Genomic DNA, 25,186 nt, shown 5'->3' on the forward strand with positions numbered 1-25,186 from the left:
ACAGAAACCTCCACCTACTCTAAGAAGAAAATCAGGTCAGTTAAACTGAGAACAACATATCTGCTCCAGGGAAAATATATGAATATGGCTGTATGGATAGATACAGGCTGATGCACAGATAAATATTTACCTCCATATCTTTAGAGATATACAGACACAAATACATAGCTATGTATATGTACATGCATAAATATTAAATTTTTATGTACTTATTTCCATGCAGATATAAAGTCCTTATTTTTCACTTAATGCATCAGTGGTGGCCTTTAAATGATGGAAAAATTTTATTTCAGTTAATAATGGATGATCTTGTTGAATTTGCTGTTCCATTTGACTTTGCCAAAAGGCAAATGAAATGATCTAGCATGCCAGCTTTCTCACTATTCACACAATATGAACATATATAAAAGCTGTTCACAACACTAGCATTTTTAAAGTACAGAGAAATGAATAACTAGTGTTGTTGTAGAGAAATGAATAGCTTATTTACATTTATTCAATAGTAAAAAAAATCATTTTCATGTGCAAAACCAGTTCACACTATGTAGCCTCTTTGCAATCATTTCTTTATTTTTAATTTTGAATAACTATTTTAAATAGGACTCAAAGTAACAGGCCAAATAAAATAATTCACCACTGGTTCAAGTCTAGATCATCAGAAATGACAACAATAAGACAGATGGAATATTTTTGATAGTTGTTTCAGATAACTGAATCTTTAGAATTTTTAATGCTTGCTACTCAAGTTTTTTAACAAATAGCAACTTACCTCATCACTCCCTCCCCTATGTATTTATTCTTAATATGCTCATCTTAATAACTTATTATATTTTGGGTGAATATGGTTGAATTAGTGTTCTAACTAGCTCAGGGAAAGTTTACTTTATAAAGATCAACTTCCTATCTTACAATTATTGTGTAGCTAGCTATAGATTTGGAAGGGAGGACATTAAATTGTATCAAGTATTATACTGTGCAGAAAATACACTGAATATTGTGAGAAGGATGTAGTACAAAGTGCTGCAGCATAGCAGTCGAGCAGAACTACGGAAACATTCTTAGAGATTATTTCTTCATTGTCAAACTTGATTCTATGAAGAAGCATCATGTCCATGTACAAACAGAATAACAAAGACAGTGATTTTCTATCCTGAAATTGCAGGGAAGCAAAGCAATCCTTTGAATTTGCACTGAAAAGAAAGAAATATGTTTTTTTAAAAAAGCAAAACAAAAATACTTTCCACTTATCCTTCAATCCTTACTAGGAATCATATAGCCAACAATCCTTACTTCTTAACTCCATTTACAATGATTTTAACAATTTTAACAATTTTAATTGTTACCAATATGCAGAACTGAATAAATAAAATAAATAGGCATTTTAACTAATTACTTAATAAAAATCACCTCCCTCCTGCTGGCAATGCTTTGCCTAATGCAGCCCAGTACACCATTAGCTTTATTTGTGGCAAGAGCACATTGCTGGCTCTTGTTCAACTTGGTGTCCACAATGACTCCCAGGGCCTTATTCGTAGAGCTGTTTTCCAACTTGCAGATAACCCCAAAGTGTCCGATGGTGTTACTCCCTACATTCAGTACTTTGCACTTCTCCCTGCTCTACTATCAGAGCATTCATTCAGCCTGTTTCATTTCACTTACAAAGTGTCTTCTGTGAGTTGCTGAAATGTGTTACAAAGAACAAAACCATATGCTCACAGGAAAAAAAATGTAAAAAATGATTTTTTTATTCAACTGTATGTGCACAGTGAAGGATTTCAAGGTTTCTGTCTCTAAATTCTGCCTCAGTAATTGTGATAAGGGGTTTTATAATCTCTTCTAGACAGTATGTCTAATCATTGTCATCTGCTATTTACAAGATTCATTCCATGAATCCTTGAATCTCATCACATATTTCCCTTCCCTTCCTTTTCCTATTATAAACTAAGTCTTATTGCTTTAAATGAATTAGAAAAGGTAGAGGAACCTGATATGGCATGTCAGATGCTAATCTTTGACATTCAGCTGAAAGTATTAAAATGTTCTGCTGGCACACATGAAGGAACAGAGAGTTTTGTTTAGACAAGCAAATATTTTAAAGGATCTGATAAATTATTGCTTGCTTGCCATGATTTTGAAAACAATCTTTCTGGCACCTCAGGGAACATTTGTTGGTCATCTGCTTTAAACGCATGAAGACAGCAAATAGCTGTACACAAAATAGGTCTTTCCATATCAGAGATGAATGAATTGAAATGTTGGGAAGTACTTTTTAATTCATTCTTATTTAGTCATGGCTATGAGAGGTTATTTATTTATTTGCTTGTTTATTTATTTATAAAAAGTAACAATTAAAAGAGCTGTATTGGTTATTTAGGCTAAAATTGATGTAATCTTAAACATTGAAATTGGTCAGCAAAAGGACACGAAAATGTGTAGAGAATAATGCAGAAGAAAAATAAACCAGATTATGAGTGCAATGATAAAAGGTAAAATATAAATGTCAGTGTTTCCTACATTGAGAGTACATGAAAAATACAAGGATATAAGGAATGCATATATGAGAAGGCAAAAACTAAAAACTACAACAGCAAAATAAAAAATCCCACTGATCCAAACAAACAAACAAAACCAAAAACAAGTGTCAGTAGATACTTAAAGGTTACAATTACACTTTGAGAGATCACATAGTATGTTTTTTTCCATAATTTTGATATTTAGAGTAGAAAATTTTTTTAAAAAATCAGTTTACTTGCTAATAGAAGTTGAAGACAGGCTTATGAGTAGTTTCATAACATTCTGTCATGATCAAGTTTGTTAATGCCTCCCAAATATATCAACTCTTCTCTGTTTTTACATAAATATAAGACTTTGAGTGTCTCAGATATATTGCAGGAACAACTAGCCTGCATATGGGACAAGTCCCATGCTCTGGTTGGGAGAAGAACCATAGCAGCATCCCTTTACTTTTTTAAAATTAAATTTCAATCTCTCTCAGGCAGAATTAAAAAAAAATTAAGGACAACATGTTCTACATATAGTATTTTAGTCCCTGCAGGTCTGGTGACCATTTTTTTTGGCCTTTAATGAACAAAGTCATGAAATCATATATATAGGAATGAAATCATTTCTGTGAATCTACTTTGCTCACAAAACTTCAGGAGAAATTTATATAAATGTATCCATGTATATGAACACATCTATCTACGGAGGTTGTAAACTTTCCCCTCTTTTGTTTAAAATACATAAGCATTTTTAGTGGACTTCAGCACTACTAGAGAAGAAGTTTGCATGAACAAACAGTATCTCCTGCATAATCTTTTTCCTACACAGCTTTCAGCACAGCTGCTGATATGACATTTCATAATGCCATAGGAGTCAACTGTTCTTTTTAAAAAATGATAATCAAGATGACTTCTAACGTCAGCTACTTGTGTAAATTCATCCATTTACATTATTTCCATCTGCAGTTATTATCCTTCTCCATTTTAAGGCAATACGGTGATATTTCTCCATCATATTGCAAAAGCGGGTACTAAAGTGATTGCCATGTAGTTTAATTTTGGCTTGCCACTGCTCATCTTGCATTCTTTACACAATCAAAGCTTCTGCTAGACTCAGGAGAAGTTTGAATGCATGAAGAATGAAAATTAGATCTTTTTTCTGTGTGCAGTGAGTGAAGCTTGACCACAGAATAACAGGTCTAGAATACTGGATGTGCTCTCCTCATTAGGAACTTGTTTGCAGGTTGTAGGGGAGCTGTTAGATCACAGCTTGATCTGGTGATTGAGTGCCTGGTGAAGGGCTGTGGCTGGCTCTTGTGCTCCCCATGTGACCAGAAGGGATGGACCCAGGGTGGAGCCACCCTGGGCTTATATAAGGGCCAGCCACTGAAGCAAGGCCCAGACTGTTTCCTGAGGAGGGATGCTCTAGGGCTGGAAAGTCCCTTTGCTAGTTGGGTGAGTTTGTGTCTTCTTTTTGTATATGGTTACTCGTCTACTCGTGGATACTTTGCCTGGTACTGCTAAGGGCCTGTCAGAAATGATTTTGCTTCTATATGAACAGAGCACAGGTTTACAGTAATTTTGTGTGGCTGTCTGAATTTTATATATTAAGGCACAGTGTACATCATGTAACTGTAGAATAGCTTGTGTTGGAAGGGAAATTTAGGATCAGGTAGTTCTAATCCCCTTTCTGTGGATATGATTGCTCTCCATCAAATCAAGCTACTTAGAATCTCATCTAACCTGGTCTTGAATGCTTCTAGGGGTGGGGCACCTGAAACTTGTTTAGGAAACTGTTCATCCAAACGAATAAAGAAAAAAAATTACCTTGGGCATTGTAAAGAAACATATACATAATTAAAAACTCTCTGACATCAGGGAATGTCCTGTAATACTTTTAGTTAGCCTATATCTTCCAGTGCTAACATAGAGTGAAAAAAATAAGAATAAAAAATATAGGATTGTAATTAGAATATATGATTGGAGTAACTGTAGGAAAATAAAGGAACAAGGCATACTATCAAATTATCAGTTTAAACTATTTGATAGTGTGAATACTTCACAACAAAAAGGGATTCTTATTATTGGGAGGGAAGTTAAGAAAACTATGTGGGAAAGACAAAAAGGACAAGAAAAGGTAGAAATAGAGCAATTCATAGAATCAGAACATTGGTTGAATAGAGCCTTAAAATCATCCAGTTCCAACTATGCGCTGTGGGTAGGGTTGTCACTAAATCAGCCACTATATCAGTCTGCCTAAGAGCCTATCCAATCTGGTCTTGAATATCTCCAGGGATGGGGTATCCACAACTTCTCTGGGCAATCTGTTCTAGTGCCTTACCTCCCTCTGAGTAAGGAATTTCTTCCAAACATTTAGCTTAAATGTCCTGTCTTCTAGTTTAAAGCCATCCCCCGTTGTCCTATTAACATTGGACCATGTAAAAAGTTGGTCCCCCTCATGCTTGTAAGCTCCCTTGAAGTGCTGTATGGCTGCAATAACATCTCCCTGGAGCCTTCTCTGCTCCAAGCTGGACTCTCTACTTTTCATTATAAGTGATTGCTTTTAGGGCCTTCCTCTGGATGTGCACCAACAGCTGTGTCTTTACTGTGTTAAAGCCCCTAGGATTGGACTGCTCCCGGTGGTGCCTTGCAAAGGCAAAGCAGAGGGAGACAGTTGCCTCCCTTTCCCTGCTGGCCACTGCTGTTTGATGCAGCCTTTGCTTACTGTTGGCCTTCCAAGCTAAGAGACTACACTGCTGGCTCATGTCGAGTTCTTCATCCATCAGGATCACCAAGTCCTTATCTGCAATGCTGCTCTCAAGGAGTTCTCCCAGTCTGTGGCCATATTTTGGATTGCCCTGATACAAGTGCAAACACCTTTCACTTCACCTTGTTGAACCTCATTAGATTTACATGGGTCCAACTTCTCAAGCCTCTACAGATCCTTTTGGATGGCGTACTTTCCTTCTGCTGTGAAAGCTGCACAACTCATTTTGGTGCTGTCTGCAAACTTACTGAGGATATACATGATACCACTGTCTGTGTTATTGATAAAGATGTTTAAGAATATCATTCACACAACTAATTCCTGCAGTGAAAATTGCACCTTGAAAAAGAACTCTAGTATTCATTCATGTAAATTGGTTTTACTACTTCATGTGTCATAATCCTTCAATATTTTAATACAACCAAGTCACTATTCTGGAGATGGAGAAAACTACTTTGTGATTAAATGTATGGTCCATTTTCATGAAGACAGTGTCCCTGTAGATTTTTGCCCCCAAGAGTAATCCATTTCAGAAAGAACTAGTCAGTATTTGTTCTTGGAGTTAATTCTTTCTTAAGGGAAAAGTCTGAGAGTTGTTTAGCCTGGAGAATGGCAGGCTCAGGGAGATCTCGCCCATGTTTATATATACATGATTGATGGATGCAAGCAAGATGGAGCTAGGCTCTTCTCAGTGGTGCCCAGGACAAGAGGCAATAGGCACAAACAGAAATACAGACATTTCATTATGAGCATCAGGAGGTACCTCTTTGCTCTGGTGACATAACACTGGAACAGATTGCCTGGAGAGATTGTGAAGTCTCCTGGGAGATCTTCAAAAGCTACCTTGATGTGGTCCTAGGCAACCTGCTCTGGGTGACTCCATCTGAGCAACTGTTGGACAAGGTAAGCCAGAGGTGTCTTTGAACCTTAACCATTAAATGACTGATTCTGTGACTCAGCAAGTTGAATATTTTTGACAACAAACAGAAAAGCACAGGTTTCATATGTAATGTGATAAGAAACCCCTACAATTTTCACATGTTTTTGAAGAGGTTTTGGAAGAAAGGAAAGTCTATGAAAGAAGATTCCATTTCAGATTCCAACAAGAGGTACAGGAGAACATGTTGAATTTGTTATATAGTTCTGTATGACATTACTAGATCATGTTATTCAGCCATAAGTCCTTTTACTAATTTTTGTATTAAAACTGAAAATGCCTTGATGAAGGCATGAATATCCCCTAAATCAATACATTTTCTGTAGGGAATGTGCTTATATTTCATTAAACCAAGTTCCATAGTTTTGCTTTTAAAATGAAAATATAGTCACATCCTTTGGAAGTATGAAAACTGTAAAGAGTAACTGGGAAGGGGGAAATTCCTTTTTTGGAAATGTGGATATAAATATTTACAGTACAGTATGCTAGCCTAATCAAAATCTCTTAAATACTCAGGCCTGCAGGAGTTACAATATTGAATTTGCAATTTTTATCAATATATTATCACCTGACAGATTTCAGTATATGAAAAGAGGGACTCATCTATCTCTGCAAAATGCAAATTTTTTTTTAAAATGAGAATATGAATATCTTGGTGCCCTTTGGCTCTGTGAGGTGCCAAAATCCAAAGTTCAGATGCTCAGATCTACTTTAAGCTCTTGCACAGTTTTTTTCACTTATTTCTTACAGTATGCTACTGGTAGTCAGCCACTGTTCCTCCACATTTTCTTGTGTAAGAGAAAGAGAGAGAGGGCAGGAGGGAGAGGGAGAGTATAAAACGCATTGTGCACATGGGCAGCAACAGCAAGAGTGTATTGAGAGAGGGGTTCTCAAATTATTTCTCTGTATTTCCGAACATGGAATACTACTGAGAATGTGTTAGAGAATCAGTAAATAATATCAAATACAATAATGGCTAAGATAACATGACGCAACAACAAGTGATGAAGGACAAGAACATCCAGCCAAAATATTTTTAATTTAGATATCTAAGAAAAATACAAGAAAGATAGCATTGCTGGGGAGCAAGCCGATTTGTATTACTTGTGAAGTATTAGGACACAGAAAGAAAAGCTGTACTGTAAATACAACAAACAGATGAATAGAGTACATAGATATAGTGCAAAAGTCAAAGAGCTGATCACAGTTCGAATTTCAGGAAGATTTAGGGAAGAGTCCAGTATGCAATTGCTGCCCATAAATACAGGAGGAAGGAAAGGACTTACTGAAGAACTAATGTGGGATGAAGAAGCAGTAGGCATTAACTGGCCACAGATAAAGATTATGTAGAAATCTGGAAAATGATTAACATATGAAAATTTTTTTTTTTTTTACAAACTGTTCAGATTTCATATGAAATTCCTATTTGTAATAGTGAAAATACTTGATTCAGAAATACCTTTTAAAGTCAGTCTTCCACAATGACTCTCAAAAATGGGTTGAAATGTCACAAACTGTCTTGTTATGCTCAGGTTATGTGTTTCCTGTTATCTTAAGTATTATAGCAGCATTAGTCTCAAAGGTCTAAAGCTCTAAAAAAAAGTCACTTTTAATCAAATAGACTGCCTGGAGAGGCAGGAAAAAGGTTGTAAGGAGGTGCTGTCAAGTTAGTCCAAGTACAGAATAACTAAGATGTTAGGCATATTTGTGTTACAGGCGTACTCTTAATAAACATCTTTTCTCAGAGAAGCACCCTTTCATCTTAAAATCCAATAACAAAGAATGAAATTTTCACAACTCCATGCTATTGATTAACTGAACTATTATACAAACAGGATGATTAATAGAATGATTATTACTCCAGTCTAAGTCAAAAAACCTTGGAGTATAATGGAAAGTTAAAGGAGTTAAAAAGAAAACATTGAGATATGTATAAATGAATGTATATGTAAAGCTAGATTGTAACAGATGCTATTTTTTCTTTGATATGTCTAGAAGATAAACCAAAAACCAAAATTTGATTAGATTTATTGCCCCTATATAGAGATTTACTTGGTTAGTGGAGAACGTGACTATGTGAGCCTAAGCTAAGGACCTATGTGCAGTGGTGTGTGTTATACTGTCAATGGTCAGTCACAGTCCTTGACAGAGTCAGCTAGAACAGGGAGATGCAAAAGCACTAAAAGAGCTGCATTACCAAAAGAGCAAAATGTTACACTTTCGGGTGAGGTAAGTTGCTTATTGCCAATGAAGCAGAGTAGAATCTTAGGTGTGTGACTGCCTCATGCTATCCATGTACTAATCAGTCGATTATGGAGGTGTTACGTGTGATTCACGCCTGCATCCAATCAGAATTATGCTTTCTATTATTTAGGAGTTGTGTTTTTCCAATAAACTCTGTTATCACTTTCATAAAGTGCCAGAGTCTGTTCTTTTTCTCCCAGCACCCCTAATTCCTGTAACTTCTGCTGAAGAAGAGTTTTGTTTTTCTCAAAGCAGTAAATTGATAAAGAAAGACATTGTACTAAATTATGAAGGAATCAGGACTTAATTTGCTTTTACCCACAACTGTTATTCTCCCACTGCTATTCTAAGACAATATTTTGAGATTGTCTGATTGTCTGAAATTCTTCTTTGGATCTGCTAGCAGAAGAACTTGAAGGTGGATTTTCTGTTTCCATATGCAATCACTGCACTGGCTCATGTGAAAAGAGCTATGGTAACATAGCAAGAATTTCTTCAATTTTTTTTTTTTTTTTTTTTTTTTAACAGTTATTTCCAAATGTCATGCCTCACTGAAGAGATACTAAGCAAAGGAAAATATTTTGTTCAAACTGAAACAGTTGTATGGGAACTGCTGAGTCACGGCCTGAACCTCTGACTGATCACCTGAGGCAAGCCATGAGTCAGCCAGAAGAGCACAGGTGAAGGCAATTCACCTGTGCTGCTGGAAGAGGTGGAGCCAGGCTCCACCCCTCCTAGACCTATTTAGGAGCTGGCTACCAGTGGGGAAGGATCTTGTCTGGAGATCCCCTCTTCTGGTGTTTTTTGTGGGTGAGCCTAGCATATGGGTATGCCCTCCATTTATTCTCTCTTGTTATCTTAGTCTACTTTGCCTTACTCTCTTATTCTTTCTTTTTTGTGATTATAACATCTTAATATCCACTGGTCATACAAACAGTAGTTAACTTTTTTTTTGTTTTAATGAAAATATTTTAAATGCATTTTAAAATCACTTAGTAAACAATTTTGTGAAAAGAAACAAAGAAATTAAGAAAAGATTCTTCCAAATATCTGTTTCAAGATTAATTTTTAAGGATTGTGTGACTATACCATGTAAATATCACTGGTCAGGCAATTTTAGGTTTTCTTCTTCTTCTGAGTTATCACTAGTAAAGGAAGTTAACTGTTGAGTTAATAATCAAGGAAGAAAAGACAAGTACTGAGGGATAATGAAATATCTTCTGATCATATTTTAAATTTTATGCAGTAGTTAGAAATTGAAAATTTTCCTTTTTTTTTTAAAAAAAAAAAAATAAAAATATGCCAAATACGTTCTTGGAGACTGCTTTGTCTCACTCTATTACTCAATTCTGTGCGCAGTACTCGGCTTCTCCTACTGTGCTACTGATTGCCCAAGGTGTAGGAAGCCTTTTACAGAAATAAATTAGTTTGACTCATTTTTCCACTCAATTTTGTTTCTCTTCTTTGCTGCTATAAGGTCGGGTTAGAAAGATCATTTTATTTTCTAAAAGTTCATTTCCAAGGATAAGTTGTTAGTCATATTTCATGCTTATGCTACACAGGAAATTAAATTTCAGGAGGATATATTAGTACAGATATTTAAGATAAATTTGTGAGCAGTTGATAGTCAATAAGATTGCACAATGCTTAGAAACAGTTCATAAAGATGTGATACTTAAGCAAAATTCTTTCACTCTATTTTAATTTTTTTGAAAAAAATTAAAAGACTGGGTTACATTATTTTGGACATTGATACATTTTTAAGAATGTCTGCCTTTTCTATTTATTAGATTTGAGCGCCTGTAAACTGTAAAAATGCATATGCACTTACTCTGTATTATTATGAATATACCTCTATGAAGGTTAGTGACCATAGTGACACTGTTCTCTGAATCACGACAACATCACTCATATTACTGTTAAAGTAATTTGGTCTACGTGAAAATATGCAAAAATAGTTTTTCCTTGTTGAATTGTCTTCACAGTGACTTCACAATGACCACTATTCATTCATTTCTAAAAAGTAAAAATAAAAACCTCTGTACTCAATACTTAACAGAACACCAGGCTGTAATATAAATCAAAATGCTGTGATTCAAATATAATTTAAATGATATCAATAGACTAGTATTGCTGTAAATAGCATAAGATTGAAGTTTTTCAAGAAACACATCCATTTCAAATGCACTTAAAAGAAAATTTGTAAAACAAAATCATGACGGTGAATAGGATTGTGGCCTTCACTTTAGAACTTCAGATAGCATATTCTCCTTAAATCAGACCAGGATATGCAATGACTATCACAGTACATGAAGAACCGCAAGGAATCTTGAGTTGATTCTCAGAACCCTAAGTATGAGCCTATTTTCAGCTGACTCTCTACTTAATGTATTTGAATTTAGTGCCAGTCTTTGAAAAGTTAAAAAGTTATGATTGGGATTATATTCAAAGCTTTCATAGCTAAGAGTTTGCTGCTTTAATAATAAAATCTATCTTTGCCATCATAAGACTCCAAGGCTTCAATTTTAAGACAAACAGTAAACATAATGAGGTCACTGGTAACTACCACACCTGCACATAACTAATTCTTTCTTGCTTTGCTGATCATGGTGGAGTAACAGCCTACTACTAGGTAGGGAGTTATAACTGAGTTCAGTTTTTAGCCTGTTGTGAACAACTCTAGGTAAAGCAGGTACAGGAAGACAGTGATAAGAAGCTACATGTTCTTAGTTGATTGCGTAACAAAAACATTGGTTATTTTTTCTCCGTTCAAGAAATTTTAAGTCTTGATTTTTTTTTTTTCCTTAAGTGATGGATTCAAGTCAAGTTTAGAACTGAACTCCTCTGCCCTTACACCATTTTAGCCTTCACTGTCCTCAAACCCAAAACTTTGTCACAAATGTGAAAACATAAATTTTATGATTTTCATTTGTTAGTTTTTAGTAAAGCTGTTCTAAGTAATACGTACTTTTCTGAAAGTAATTCAAGGAGTTTTGTCCTGGAGAAAAGTGCATATACTCAGAGGTTTTCCAGCAGCTTGACTCTACAGATGCAGTGCTCTGTTAGTTATGGGAAGGCAGCACAAACATCTATGGGGCTGATCCAAAAAATAATGCCTTGTATTTTGTTATCTGGGCAACACAACATCAGAAGGAGATGTTGGTTGTACGGTAGTAGAGATTGAATCTTCTCACCAGTATTCCATTACATTTTGTTGCTGTATGACAGATGGCAGCAGAGGGGCAGTCTGACAAAATGACATGGAAGTGTGTGTGAAGCAAAGGTGTAGAACTGAAATTCTCCATGAGGAAAAAAACTGCATCCACTGACATCCTGCAATGCTTGCTGTATGTTTATGAGACCAAACAGTGGATGTGAGTGCAGTGAGATAGTGGATGACGCATTTCAGCAGTGGTAGTGGTTTTGTAAAAGACAAGCCATGTTCTGAAAGGCCATGTGCAGCTGTAATACTGTGAAATGAAAAAATGTCTTTATCAGCTCATCCTCATGAATTGGTGGATTACAACCAGGGATCTGCATAGAAAGCTGAATATCAGCTTCAATGCATTAGAAATGATGGTGGCAAGGCTTGACTATCACAAAGTTTTTTCCAGGTGGGTCCTGTGAACATGAGAACAGGACACCTTGTGCAAGTTGGTCAGGACCTATGCGTATGGTGTTACCACTATGAGCTGGGGTTAAAATGGTGGTTCAAGGGGTTGCAACATGTGAATTCCTCATTGAAGACAAAGCTTAAGATACAGCCTGCAGTGGGAGAAGTGATGTGCACTCTTTTTGGCATAAGAAAGGTGTGAACCTTCTTAGCTTAGTGTCATGATGTAGCAATTAGAGGTGACAACTTGTCCAGGTTCCAGCAGTATGGGTCTGGAGAAGAGTAGCTTGACAGCTGCATGGCAGAAGAAGACTTGGGGTGCTGGTTGACAGCCAGATGAAAATGAGGCAGCAGTATACTCAGATGGCCAAGAAAGTGCATGTCTTCTAACCTACATCAGAAATAGTGTGGCCTGAAAGACGAGGGCGGGGATTGCCCCTTGTACCTGGCAAGATTGTACTTTGAGTACTGTGGTCAGACCTGGGCTACTCACTATGAGATGTTGAGTTTTTTCAAGTAGATGCCAAGAAGAGCAACAAAGCTGGTTGAAGAGACTAGTAAACAAGACTTATGAGGAGTGGCTGAGTGAACTGGGGGTGTTAGCCTGGAGGAGACTGAGGGGAGATCTGCTCAATTTCTACAAAGTTGCAGTGGGGAGGGTATTAGTGTCTTTTTCCCAGGTAACAAGTGACAGGATGTGAAGAAACATACTGATATTGCTCCAGGGAAGGGTTAGTCTGGATACCAGGAAGAATTTCTTCACAGAGAAGGTACTTAAGCATTAGAACAGACTGCTTAGGGAAGTTGTGAGGTCCCGGCCCCTGGAGATCTTTAGGAGACGTGAAGATGCAGCACTAAGGGACAGGATGTAGTGATGGGTCTTGGTGGGTCTGGGTGATGGTCAGACCTGATGATTTTGAAGGTCTTTTCCAGTCTAGATGATTCTGTGATTCTCAGGTTTTTCCTGGTCATGTTCTGTTTATCCAGAAATGAGTTTACTGGGTTGCAGATTAACGGTGATACAAGCCCTGGTACTCTAGGACTGTTTTCCATTCAAGCCTATTTATCTTCACAGAGGTTTAATATTGAAAATGTAGTGCTGTGCTGGTTTTGTGGAGAGGAAGAAGGTCTGGCAATGAACACCAGAGAGGCATTAACAATCTGCTATCTAGACTGGATCCAAGTAGAAACATGTACCGAAACATGCCTTAATTGTACTAGCAGGCTTATACTTTTTATCCTTCCTTATCTAGTGTAACAGGACTTTGCTGTATCTTATAATATATGAATTAGAATTTCTTTTTTGTTTTTTTCTGGGGGGGAGGGGAGTTTATCTTCTCTGTATTGCCTATGATATTATAGCCATCTGAGAACCCATCAGTACAAATTGGCACAACATACCTTAGGGAGCTGTTCATTATCATCATGAAATAACACTGTCCTTTGTCTCAGTTCTTCTGTTTTGTTTTATCTACAGATTCAAAGATATGTTTTCTGTTCTGCAGAGGTGACTTCTTGGAACTTAACTGTCAGTTCCAGATCATGTAAGGAAACATGAAGTATTTTTGGTTGAAGAGCTCATTGTGTAAATAAATTCCTTCTTAGGATATGCAATCAATGTAATCTGAAGTGAAGGTTCCTCTGTGTATATAATAAGCCATAATTTGAAATTTTACCTTTTCTAAAACTAAGAATCAAACTTTACATAATGTCATAGCAACAGGATATTCTTTAGAACAGGTCCTTTGTGGTAAGCATACCTGAGTTATGTATGACACATCCAGTTTCATAGAGGGGAAAAAAAGAAAGTTACAATTTTTCAGGCCTCTGTTTTTGAGAACTGTTACTCAGTTCTGTTTCCTTCAGCTTCATCCGAAAGTCTCAGGTCTGCAACATGACAACACAGAAATAGCAGTACGTTTAATCTTCACTATTCACTGATGATATATAGGAAAAGAGATGTCAGTTAATTCATTTTTTGAGTATTTTAAAGGAATGATGGAGATGCTGTACATATTTTTTTCAGTTGGATGACAGCTTGAACTCATCAAGGATTTTTAGACAAGGGGAAGGTGCAGTTTCTTTTCAGCTCAATTCTTTGTTAATTATTTAAAGACTAATAAATTTTTCTTATTCTTGAGAATGAAGTAAGATTAAAAAAGGATGTAGTGAAAAATAAAATGAAGAATGTGAAGGTCTGAACCCCTTTGATTCCTCTGTTACTCTTGCCTCTCCTAGCATGCTAGGAAACTTCTCAAATTTAATTGAGAAATTTAATTTGTGAATTTAAGCATTCACAATGTTACTTTACTACCATAAAAGGAGGTAATAAGATGAAAATTATGAGATCACAATTCAGGCAAACTAAGAAAAAAAAAAGTCAGATTTCACAGGAAGGTTTTTAAAATTTCTAAAGATTTTCATCCTGTCTAGTGAAGAGAATCAGTGTTGTTTGCTGTTTGTTTTTTTTTTTTTTTGACTCTGCTTATGCACTTAGAGACTACGTACACTCCACGTAGCCTTATGGAGGAGGGTTGGTTTCCTGTCATTCTGCCTCACCCTAGAGCACTCTCAAGCAACAAAGAAATATTCCATGTTGTCTCTCCCTCCTTTGCCTTCAGCCTCCCAAGGTCCAAGCTATCATTTCTCTTTCTTTCATCAAAAAAACTCCATCACACTCTTAAAACAAAAGAATGAAAGAAAAAAAAAATCATTGCTAGTGAATGTCTTATTCAAATGAACACATTTTCACTGTTTTCATTTTGTTAAATTATGTATGAACATATTTATATTAAACTACAAATAAACTACTGCTTATTTGAAAGCTTCAAATTAGTGTTAGTACTTTCTAAACCAATAATTTAACTAATAGCAAAATAACTTTTTATCTCCTATCTCTATAAACATAAGTCATGCTGTGTAGCCTTGTGAAAATAAGATGTGCCTCAGCCACTCTAATATCTGTGCTTGAATTTCATAGCTGGTCTGATTAGGTGCTCCTAGTCCTCTCTTATGACCTTCTAATACAGAAAGGAATCACCTTGAGCTATAGTTTGTATCTCTACTCGAGTCCTGTCATACGAAAACTGTAAAAAATGGTTTCTGTGAACATACAGCGAGGAAGTACAGAACATCTCATCTGTCCCTTTACTTGTACTGCTGGATATGACTTTCATGGCATAAGAGTAAGTCAGATGTAATTGGAATGGAGCCCAAAGCTTTGCCTTTGCATTTTGACTTCACCAAGGTAGAAAAGCATTTTTCCCATTATACCTTAATTCTTTCTGCAAGCTTGAACAAGTTAAATTCATTACAGAGGATGACTGATTAGATTCATCAGAGATTTCTAAAGTGCGTTTGTTTGTTTGTTTTTGTTGAATACACATTCTATATTGAAAATGGGATACTACCAGAATTCCAAATTACCTCTTAATAATTAAAGTACTGTTATTATTTATGAGATTAAGTAATTACATGAACAAGAACAAAATTCACCACTAAAACTCTGGTAGTTTCTTGTCTTTAATTATCAAGCACCTACCAGCTATATTCCTACTAATTTGGACAGGCAGGTGTTTCCAGCAGGAGAGATGAAAAGGAAAAAATGATCTCAAAATTAATGTTATTACTTTTCTTATCTATTTGTCAGAACACAGTAAGAAAAAAAAAAATAAAAAAATTTCCAAAGTGGAACATTTGAGTATTTAATTTCCCTTTTTTTTTTCCCTTCCACTTTCATCTAGGAAATGAAATTTACTGAATTAAAACAGGTAGTGTTATTAGTGTGTAATTATGGCATTTTAGAAGGAAGTTCCTTTTTGTCTCCAGTTTAATGAAGTAAGAATGGCTCAAAAAATTCAATCTGAACAACTCTTTCTCTCAGCTTTTATTTCTCTTTTTTAAAGGGGTAGAAAATTCCTCCAAGCTGGTTGGATTTGCTGTCCTTACAATATTTATTCTACTTTATAAAGTGTTCATTTCATAGTTTCAAATTATCTTATTTATTTATTTATCTTATTATCTTATCTTATTTTATCTTAACAAAGCCAGAGAAAATTAATAGATACACTGTGCAGTCTTTGAAGGAGAGGATCAACTTCATCTAGGCCAGGCATAAGAAACTAATTCTACAGACTGAGTTCCTGTTCCAATAAAGACTAGAAAGAATTTCAAATTTAATATCATCCAATGTATCTTTTGAAATCATACTACTAAAAAGAAATTTCTGCATTTAGGGTCAAAGTGAAGATCCTTTCTGCTCTGCTCCTTAGAGTAATCACATAGAAGGGGAAATCCAAACACTTGCTCTCTACTGAAAGGACTGTTAATACAATAGACATAGAAGGTAAGATTCATAGGATAATGAACAAAGCAAACAAGTCTAAAAAGAACTACAAAGTCCTGTATTAATTGATACACTAATAATAATGGTAATAATAATCATAATATTAATAATGATGACTATCTCATTTAGTCTCCTTTTTATTTCTTTTTCCTTTCTCATTCAGATTCACGAATGCAGATTTAGGTATCAAACTCATATCTTTTGCTTTCAAGACTATGTAATATCAGGTATAAAATAACAATGTGATTTATTTTATTTCATTTTGGTTTTGTCCTAAAATGCAAGTAAGTCAACATTTTTAATGCAACTAAAATTGATATTCATTCTGTTCGAGGCTCATGTCTGAATCACAGGTATTTTCTCTGAAGAGAAGGGGAAAATTTAGTTTAGTATTTTTAAGCTAGTGATATTATACAAGAATTTCAAAGCCCACCTTCTGACCAAGTGCAAACCAGTATTTGAAAAGAGTGGGACAATATCCTGATGTACAGTACTAGGATAAGATTTTCGGTGATATGGACAAATGAAGCCATAGTGTTCTCAGAATAAGAGAGAATGTTATGATAGCGTGGTGTCTTTATCCTATAGACGTGCCTATTAAAAAACTGTTTGACTGCCATCCTTATACTTGGTTTTGGCTACGTAACTGCCTGCTAGGATACACATATTTTCTTTACTAGAGAGAAGGAATAGAAAATACTCCATGAAGAGAAAAGTTTGATTATAAGACAATATAGATTTTCTAGACTATTTTTCTCTGGACAGAATTTTGTCCTCATTCAAATCCCACAGAAAATTAGTTTTCCTATTCATTTCAATAAGATTTGCATCAGGTTTTAAGCAGTTGCTATGTCGCAATATTTTCAACAGGATCCATCCTTCACTTTTTTTTGGTATCATCTATCACAGGTCTACTAAAATTTAAGCATTTGAAGGGGAACTTTATCAGAAATTTACAAATAACACTCATTAAAAGTTGTCTACAAAGCATTTCCCCTTTTTTGCATTCAGCTTTACTTGATGAGTTCATCTCTATCAAACTGGGAGATTTCCTTCTTTTTCTGGTACTTGAAATTTTAATGCTTATCAGTTGCAACAAAAGTTAACAGTGGTTACTAAATTTGAAAAATAAGTTATTCAAATGCAGATAAGTGTTAAGGAGAGTAAATATAAAAAGAGTGAATAAATACAAATTAAATCATAGCTAGGGGCATGCATAGTGTTTTGCAAATCTGTTTGAAAATCTATATACTGAGACATGAAGTATTTTAATACCATAAGTATTGTGCAAATCCCTTGAAAACCAGGCGTATTATTATTAAGTGATCTTCATGTTGCTCTAGTTTGTTTTTTCTGTTTTTCTTTATTTTATTTTCTTCTCCTAGCTTTACTGAAAAGCTCTTCATCACTTGATTTATTTATTTTTTTTCAATTGCAATAGTAATTCTGACGTCATGTTAGCTGATGTAGAAAGACTGCAATGTAAATAAAACATTAAGACTTGAAGAGGAGGCAGAGATTGTGTGATTGTGTAAAAGTCTTCGAGCAAGCTCTTAATACCTTCCTATAAGATAACCATATTAGAGCATTCAGTGAGCTTTCTTTTACTCAAGGGATTTAATTATATGTCAGGTGAGCTATTTGAAAGCATTTTAGTTCAAGTTACTCTTTCAACAGTAGTACAATAACTGCAGTTTAATATCTATGAATTTTAAAAGTAAAACTCTTTCTGCTTTACCTTCTCATGCAGAAAATGCATCTGTTGAAGGCGGAGCATACCTCTGCCAGAAAGGAGGCTGTTGCTTTGAAAGATTATCTGGTGCAGAGCTTCTGGGAATGTTTTAATTGAAAATATCTGGTAAGTGAAAACCTAATGCATGAAATTTGCTTTGAATTAGAATTAGGTAGGAAAAAAAATCATACTTGTGAAACAAAGTCATCTCATACACCAATGTTTACTTGTCCATAGAAAGCCTGAAATGGTAATTTGGAAAGAAAGCTTCTAGGAAGTGTGCACAAACAACATTTTGGGCATGTGTTTTTAGCCGATATCAGCTGACCAGCCCTTATCTACTCTGCTCTGCTTCCCTCAAAGGCAGGTTCACAAATGCCCAGGTAACAGATATAGGAAAAAATTATTACTGGTTTGACTATAACTTGTTCTAATTCTTCTATTTGTCAAAGGCTACCCAAACACTTATGTGCACTGTGCACAGGGGATATTTTCAAGCATTTATTCAAACTGGTGTCAGTATGCATATATATGCATACATACAATTGTCAATTGAAGAAAGTGGGCAAAGAGCCCACATGACCTAAGGAATGTGTTTGTCATGCCTGAATATAACCTGAAATTCAGCCAACCATGAATTTAAATTCTAACAAAAGAAAAAGTCTCTGAGAGGCACAACAGAATACACTTCATCAAAATTTTTCATTTTATAGCATTTTCCACAGATATTTTCTATCTCAAAAGCGGGGAACTTGGCTGATGAAGAATGATCTTATGAAGTTTCATCTTTGTTCCATCTCACTATATACCTCAGGTTGTTATGCTTTACTAATTATTGGGTTGTAATTGAAAGTTAGACAAGCTCTGAGGACTATGTTCTCAAACACTGGGCTATAAAATGGCAGCAAAATGAAATCATAGCTGTAGAAATAGTCTTGAAAGAGAGAGAGGGTGATACATTATCTGTATGTGTTTGAAGAGGATGATGCTAGCTGCGTATATTTCTGGGGAAAGCATTTATGAAAACAGGGCCATTGTATCAGTTCTATTATTTTCTGTGTGCCAACTTTCTCTTTTTTAAAAACAAAAGTCAATTATTTGGGAAAACTAATGAGCACTGATTTCCTCCCGCTCTTTCTCTTCCTTTCATCTATAAAAATGATTTATTTATTTATTTATTTTCTCTCAGCTCTTAAAGATACTTAGTGAATGTACTTGTGGTCATTCTCTCTCTATGTCCATGAGCATGAGTGGCATGAAGACTTAAATCCATGCACTAAAATAAAATGACAGCTGTGCATTACTGGGAGTTGATGTAGTCATCACTCTATCAGAATAAAGTATTTGACAACCAGTGTTTCCAGTTAGAGCCCCAGAAATTACTCTCTGTTACTCCAGACCAATTCCAGGGCTTACCTGAAGGTGCAGAAGATTCCTCAATTATCAAGAAATTTGACATAGCAAGGACTTAAAATTGAGCTAGTGAAGACTTTCTCAGTCAGAAGCTGAGCAACTGCTGTATGACTGAGTCCCTCTAATAAACTGCCTCTGGTTAGGATAGTATTTCAGTTAACTCCTCTCAAGGCTCTCCATGACACCCCTATGTAATAACCACTGCAAATAGATATTGACCTTCCCTCATACCTTCAAGATCATTAGACCAAACCTTGTATCTGAAACTCCCACTGATTATAATCAAAGTCAGGGTGTTTGGGAAATTTTTCCTCTTGAAGAGTGACTCCAGTTTTGGGTATGCTGTTTTTTATGAGACAAGATATTAAGAGAGTCTGAACATTGATTCACATACTATTTTCTTGTATCTATCATATAAACAAAAATTAATCAGGCCTCCATATTAAAAAATACAGAATATGGCTTTGTTCTTTACCTTTCAAAATCAATACAATCTGTGATTAAGCATTCTTCTGCTAGTACAACTATTATAAAAACAGAAGATAATGCTGATCTCTAGTGACATTCAGATTTAAGAGTGCTTCCTCTGATGTATAGTTGACAGAGTAAATATCACAGCTCTAGCACTCCGTTGTTTTGTTATAAGAACCAATCCAGAAAATCCAAAATGCAATATTTATTTCCTGTTTGCTGTTACTGAATTGCTTCCTCTAAGCTAAGATGTATATTTGAGGATTGTTTGTTTGTTGTCATGTACTGAGCTTAAAAATTCCCTGTGCAAAAAAAAAAAAAAAAAAAAAAAAAAAACTGATTTGTTTTCAGTTATACCACAACTCTTCTCGAGTCTCAGATCATTGCATCCTCAGTTACAGTAATCATGAGAAACAATAATTTTAGCTGGAAAATATGAAGGTAATAGTATTTTCTTGCATTACTACCTTTACATCTCAGTCACAGTGGTGGAACTTGCAATAGTCTTCCTAATTTACATGAAAGCAAAGAATTACATTATTTCATGTGAAATGAAATTTTGGTTAGTAACATTTAAAAAGTAAAATGATGCAAAGACTTCCTTTATTTTAACACACACCTTTTTACCATAAATATTTTGGTTGCAGGAGGGAAAAACACAATCTGCTTTCTCAAAGTGATATCTGACATGGAACCTTTTCATTTTAAATGCAAATATCAAATTGTCACTTGATGTAAAAATTCAGACTAGAATGATTACTGTGTCTGATTGCTATTAAGTTAATTTTCTTGATAACAGATCGCACAGTGCTGTGTTTTAGATTTTTTAACAAGTGATGACAGCATGCTGATATTTTATCTGGTGCAGAGCAGTGCTCACAGTCTCAGTACAGTTTCTAAATCTGCCTCACAGTGAATAGACTGGATGATGTGCAAGAGAGTGGGAGAGGACACAGCCAGGCAGATGACCCAAACTGACCAAAGAGATACTTCATGCAATACAATGACACGTACAGCAACAACAAATGGAAAAGAAACAGATTAGGGATTAGACATTTTCTTGGGAACTGTTTGGGGACTGGTCTATGCATAGGAGGTGGTGATTGCATTTGCATCAATTGTTTTGTCTTGTTTTGTTTCTCTTCTTTCACTTCTTATTCACTTATTAGATGTTTTTTATCTCAACCAACTATTTTTTTTTTCCTTGATTTTACTCTTTCATATCTCTTCCCCTACCCCTCTGGGGGTTGGAGGTAAGTGGCCAAGCGACTTCATGGTCCTGATCTGACCACTAGGGTTAACCCACAACACTACTGGATGTGTCTGGCAGGAGAAACTTCTATCCTTCTTCACCACATCCGGTCTTTGGATTGAAAAGTAAATTGAAAAGGTTGTATTATGTGTTTTTTTAACTAAATAAAGGAGAAATTAATAGTAGTATTTCTTTATAGAATAAATAATAATGAATAATGAATAATAATTAACTCTCTGCTTCTAGACTTTCAGAGAATGTCCAGAGCTGGAATCTGCTTTGGCAGCTGATCTTCTCTATTTTCATCAGGAAACAAATGTGCAAACTTTACAGCTTCTCAGCACTGTAAATTTGCAGTCTTTTTCTCCTTTGCTTGAAAGTTGCAATCTGCCAAATTTCCATGTCTATCACTCCATTCACTGTCCTGAACATTTCTGTGCATTGTGGTTTTGCCCAGGAAGAAGAGTAGTGTTGCTTGCAGGGATGGCTGCATGAGCTAATTACCCAATTGCCAGAGAGAAATTGTGTGCCTGTATGTGGATATCAAGTGGCTCATGTGGAACTGACCTGGTAGTCTTTCTGTTCTCACAGATGTGTGTTCACTATCACTGTTTCTTCAGATTCAAAGGTACTGGCTTCAGACAGAATTACTACTAGGAAATGTGGAGAAAATCTACTGGTTTATATGAATAGAAGCTTGGACTCTAGAAAGCCTTGGTTTTTGAAAATAGTTGCAAATAACTGAATGAAGATATCAATGGAGACAGACAGGAATAAGGTCACAGCACTGTTCCTTTAGTTCCCTACCACCAGGATACTCAATAGCCAAAAGCATTTTCTCTGTCCCAGAAATTTATGACAGATAATGTAATAATCCAAGACAAATTAGACTTTCCCTGCACAGGAATACTGGCATTTGAGAAGAAAGTAAAAATTGTGTCATCAATTGAAATCAACTGCAGTGTCTGGCACTACTTCTCCCTGTGTAACTTAATCCATTGGCTGTCTCATAAAATAAATCAGATAAAAAAATTGGGGCCGTGCCCTTGGAGTAAGGCAGCACAGCTCCACTGACTAGGCCAATTTAGACCATCTGAGGTTAGTATTCTTTGATGCTGAAATTGTTCACTTGATTAATGGACCAACTGTATAGCTCTTATCTAACTTGGACTGCAACCAGAGTCTCTTCTGTTGTCAAATGCTAGTATGAAGACTACAACCATAAACCTCTGTAATTTAACATGTAATGAACTGAGAGACAGCACCATAATTTTTGCTACCTTGATATATTATTTAACTATATAATTCAATGCAAGGCTTTTTTTCCCTGAGTTTTAAATAATATAGGAACATTAGCTCAAGGAGGAGGAAGTGAAAGGATCACGTAATCTGTTAGCAGCATCTTCATTTGGACTGCTAATAGCAAATACAGGAGCAAAACACTGTTGCTGTTTCAATATTAAGTGTACCACTCTGAAAGGGAAAGTCAGGGAAATGGAAAGTAATCTTCAATGGTGTACACTTCTAAATTACTACATGTTCTAATATAATGTATAAAGGGATTTATTTGCACTCATATAACTGCTTGTAATAACAGATTCCTAGATTGCTACTTTTTATTTGTTTGGTTATGGCCTTCTGGTGCTGACTAGTGCTAATAGCTACGCAGTAGTTTAAATACATTACAGCTGTTTTCACTTTCCATTAAGGTAGTTACTGACAGTTTAAATGCATGTCTGATGGTTTCCCCTTATGAATAGCTACCTTCAACAAGGAGTCTATATCTGAGCAGCACAATGTTTCCCAAGCATTGCATAACACTGTTTGTTTGACTTCTTAATTATTCTGTAAGCACCCATGGAATTTCTCATGAGGTTCAGACAGTATTACCAAATAAAAATTCAAACCTGATAGTCACCAGGACTACAAGTGAGAATTATGTTACTTTTAACAGCTTTATTATTTTGAGAACATATAATTTGTTCTAGGTCCCTGTTTGCAAAATATGTGAGCCACTTCAATCCTCAGGTAGTAACCTGGTATCATTTTTTTTTTTTAATCACCTTCTCTTACGAAGAGCTAAAATATCTTTTAGAAAGAGGTTTCCACTGGCAAAATTAATTTGGCAGATGTGCATTACCTATGTGTGCTAATATTAGTGGTCTAATGCTTCTAGAAGCACAGGTAATAGGTGCTGTGTAGGGGTAGATCATCCAGTTAATCGGCTTAACCATAAGTGGTTCTCTTGTTCTATGACTGAGACAGGTTTTGAGTTTATTATATTAAGAAATAGATTTCAATGTAAAAGCTCTTGATTTGAGGATCTTTATGAGAAAATTTTGCATTAAGTCTGGGGCAGTCACAGTGACCGAGTATGTAGCTGATCAGATGTTAATCCAAATCAGCATGCAAAGTGAGTGAAAAATCAGTTTCCTCCTCCTACTAATTTCCATTTCTTTCCTGTCAGCTTTCAAGTCAGAAAAATTCTCTAGTATTGCTTGTACTTATATTCTGACTGAATAGTGGCAGTCTGAAGCCTGCTACAAGTGTGCACATCAGAGGTAAATTGCCTGAAAACCACAGGAATGTTTGTAAGCTACAGATGCAGATGCTACCAGTTTCCAGAAGTTTTGCAAAGCTCCTTTGCAAAGGAATTTCTCCTACCTATTCAATACTGTTTGTTTCTGGGATTAAAATAGGATCAAATCAAACACCAGAAATAGGGTTATTTTTCAAAGACAAAGAGTGGGTACTGCAAGTCACTTCTAATATGGTGGTGAAGCTTCTGCATCTGCACATCCCAAGATCCAAAATGTAGTGAGGTTGAGTGTGTATGCCTAACACATGCAACAGGCACACAAAAACACACATAATACAGTGCATATATACTTGCACACATGGCCAGCCACGTAGCTCACATCATTCACACATTCTGTTTCCTTTCTGGCTCACCAGGGGGTGAGGTGAAGATTCTTTTTTGGGAAATGTACTTACAGAGATATACCATCTAGATGCCTCCAGCAGTGAGACTCAGGCATTCAGTCTGCTGAGCAGCTGCCCTTGGATCCCAATCTTTCCAGTTGCTGGCACATGGACATACAAGCCCCTGAGGCCACAGCTCAAGTCCAGCTGCTGGTGCACACACATGCACACGCACACAGTCAATTTCCAAGCCCCAAGGTCTCACTGGAAGTTGTCCTGGACCACCTGGTACAAGGTTCCCATGTACAATCCCAGTCCCCAGGACACTCTGCATACCCATGGGCTGATCCAGTTTCGTGTGCCTCATGGTCACACCCTGACCTGTAGATGCTCATCCCCACCTTTGCTGGTAGCAGGGACATGCTGTGACCTGCTGCCAAATATGCCTCAGTTGCAGCTGCTGAGACTTTTATGCTTTCAGTATAGATCCCCATACCCAGGAAAAAGATTTAGAAAAGAAATTTAGTAGAAAGACAGGTCAGGCAGCAGTGCCTGGACAGCTAGACATGCATGCTGACCAGCAACCTGCTCACACATGGCCCATCCCTCTTCTCACTCATGCTTGCTCGTCCCCAACAATCTTGATCCCTCCCTTTTTCTACCTTTGGTTTCTCCCCTAAACATTCCATAGTAGGTGTAGTGCAATCCCCAGATGCTGTTCTCCTGCCTCCCACTAGAAATGTGGCAGCCCTGTGAGCAGCACAACCTCTCTATTTTTACAGTACCCTGGAGAGGCTGAGTGGTGGCTGAGGTGGGGAAGAGCTAATGGCTCTTCCATGGAACCCTGGGTGGAATTGCAGTAGGCTGGTTGTTTGGGCTCCCCCACCTTCTCACACACAACTTTTTTTTTAAAAAGCTTAATATTTCTACCAGGGACAGGATATAACATCACCATGTTTTAAGTTATGGTCTAAAATTTATTAAGATTT

General features: G+C 36.1%; 1 long non-coding RNA gene across 1 annotated transcript; it reads left to right on the forward strand.

Annotated features, from left to right (window-relative positions):
- Positions 1–13,553: 13,553 nt before the first annotated feature.
- Positions 13,554–24,513, forward strand: LOC128090901 (uncharacterized). Its single transcript, XR_008211138.1, has 3 exons — positions 13,554–13,606; positions 18,158–18,265; positions 21,522–24,513. It is a non-coding gene; the product is annotated as an uncharacterized LOC128090901 (long non-coding RNA).
- The last annotated feature ends 673 nt before the right edge of the window (positions 24,514–25,186 follow it).

This window comes from Tympanuchus pallidicinctus, unplaced genomic scaffold (assembly GCF_026119805.1).
Source record: "Tympanuchus pallidicinctus isolate F22 unplaced genomic scaffold, pur_lepc_1.0 scaffold5, whole genome shotgun sequence".
Classification (NCBI taxonomy): Eukaryota; Metazoa; Chordata; class Aves; order Galliformes; family Phasianidae; genus Tympanuchus; species Tympanuchus pallidicinctus.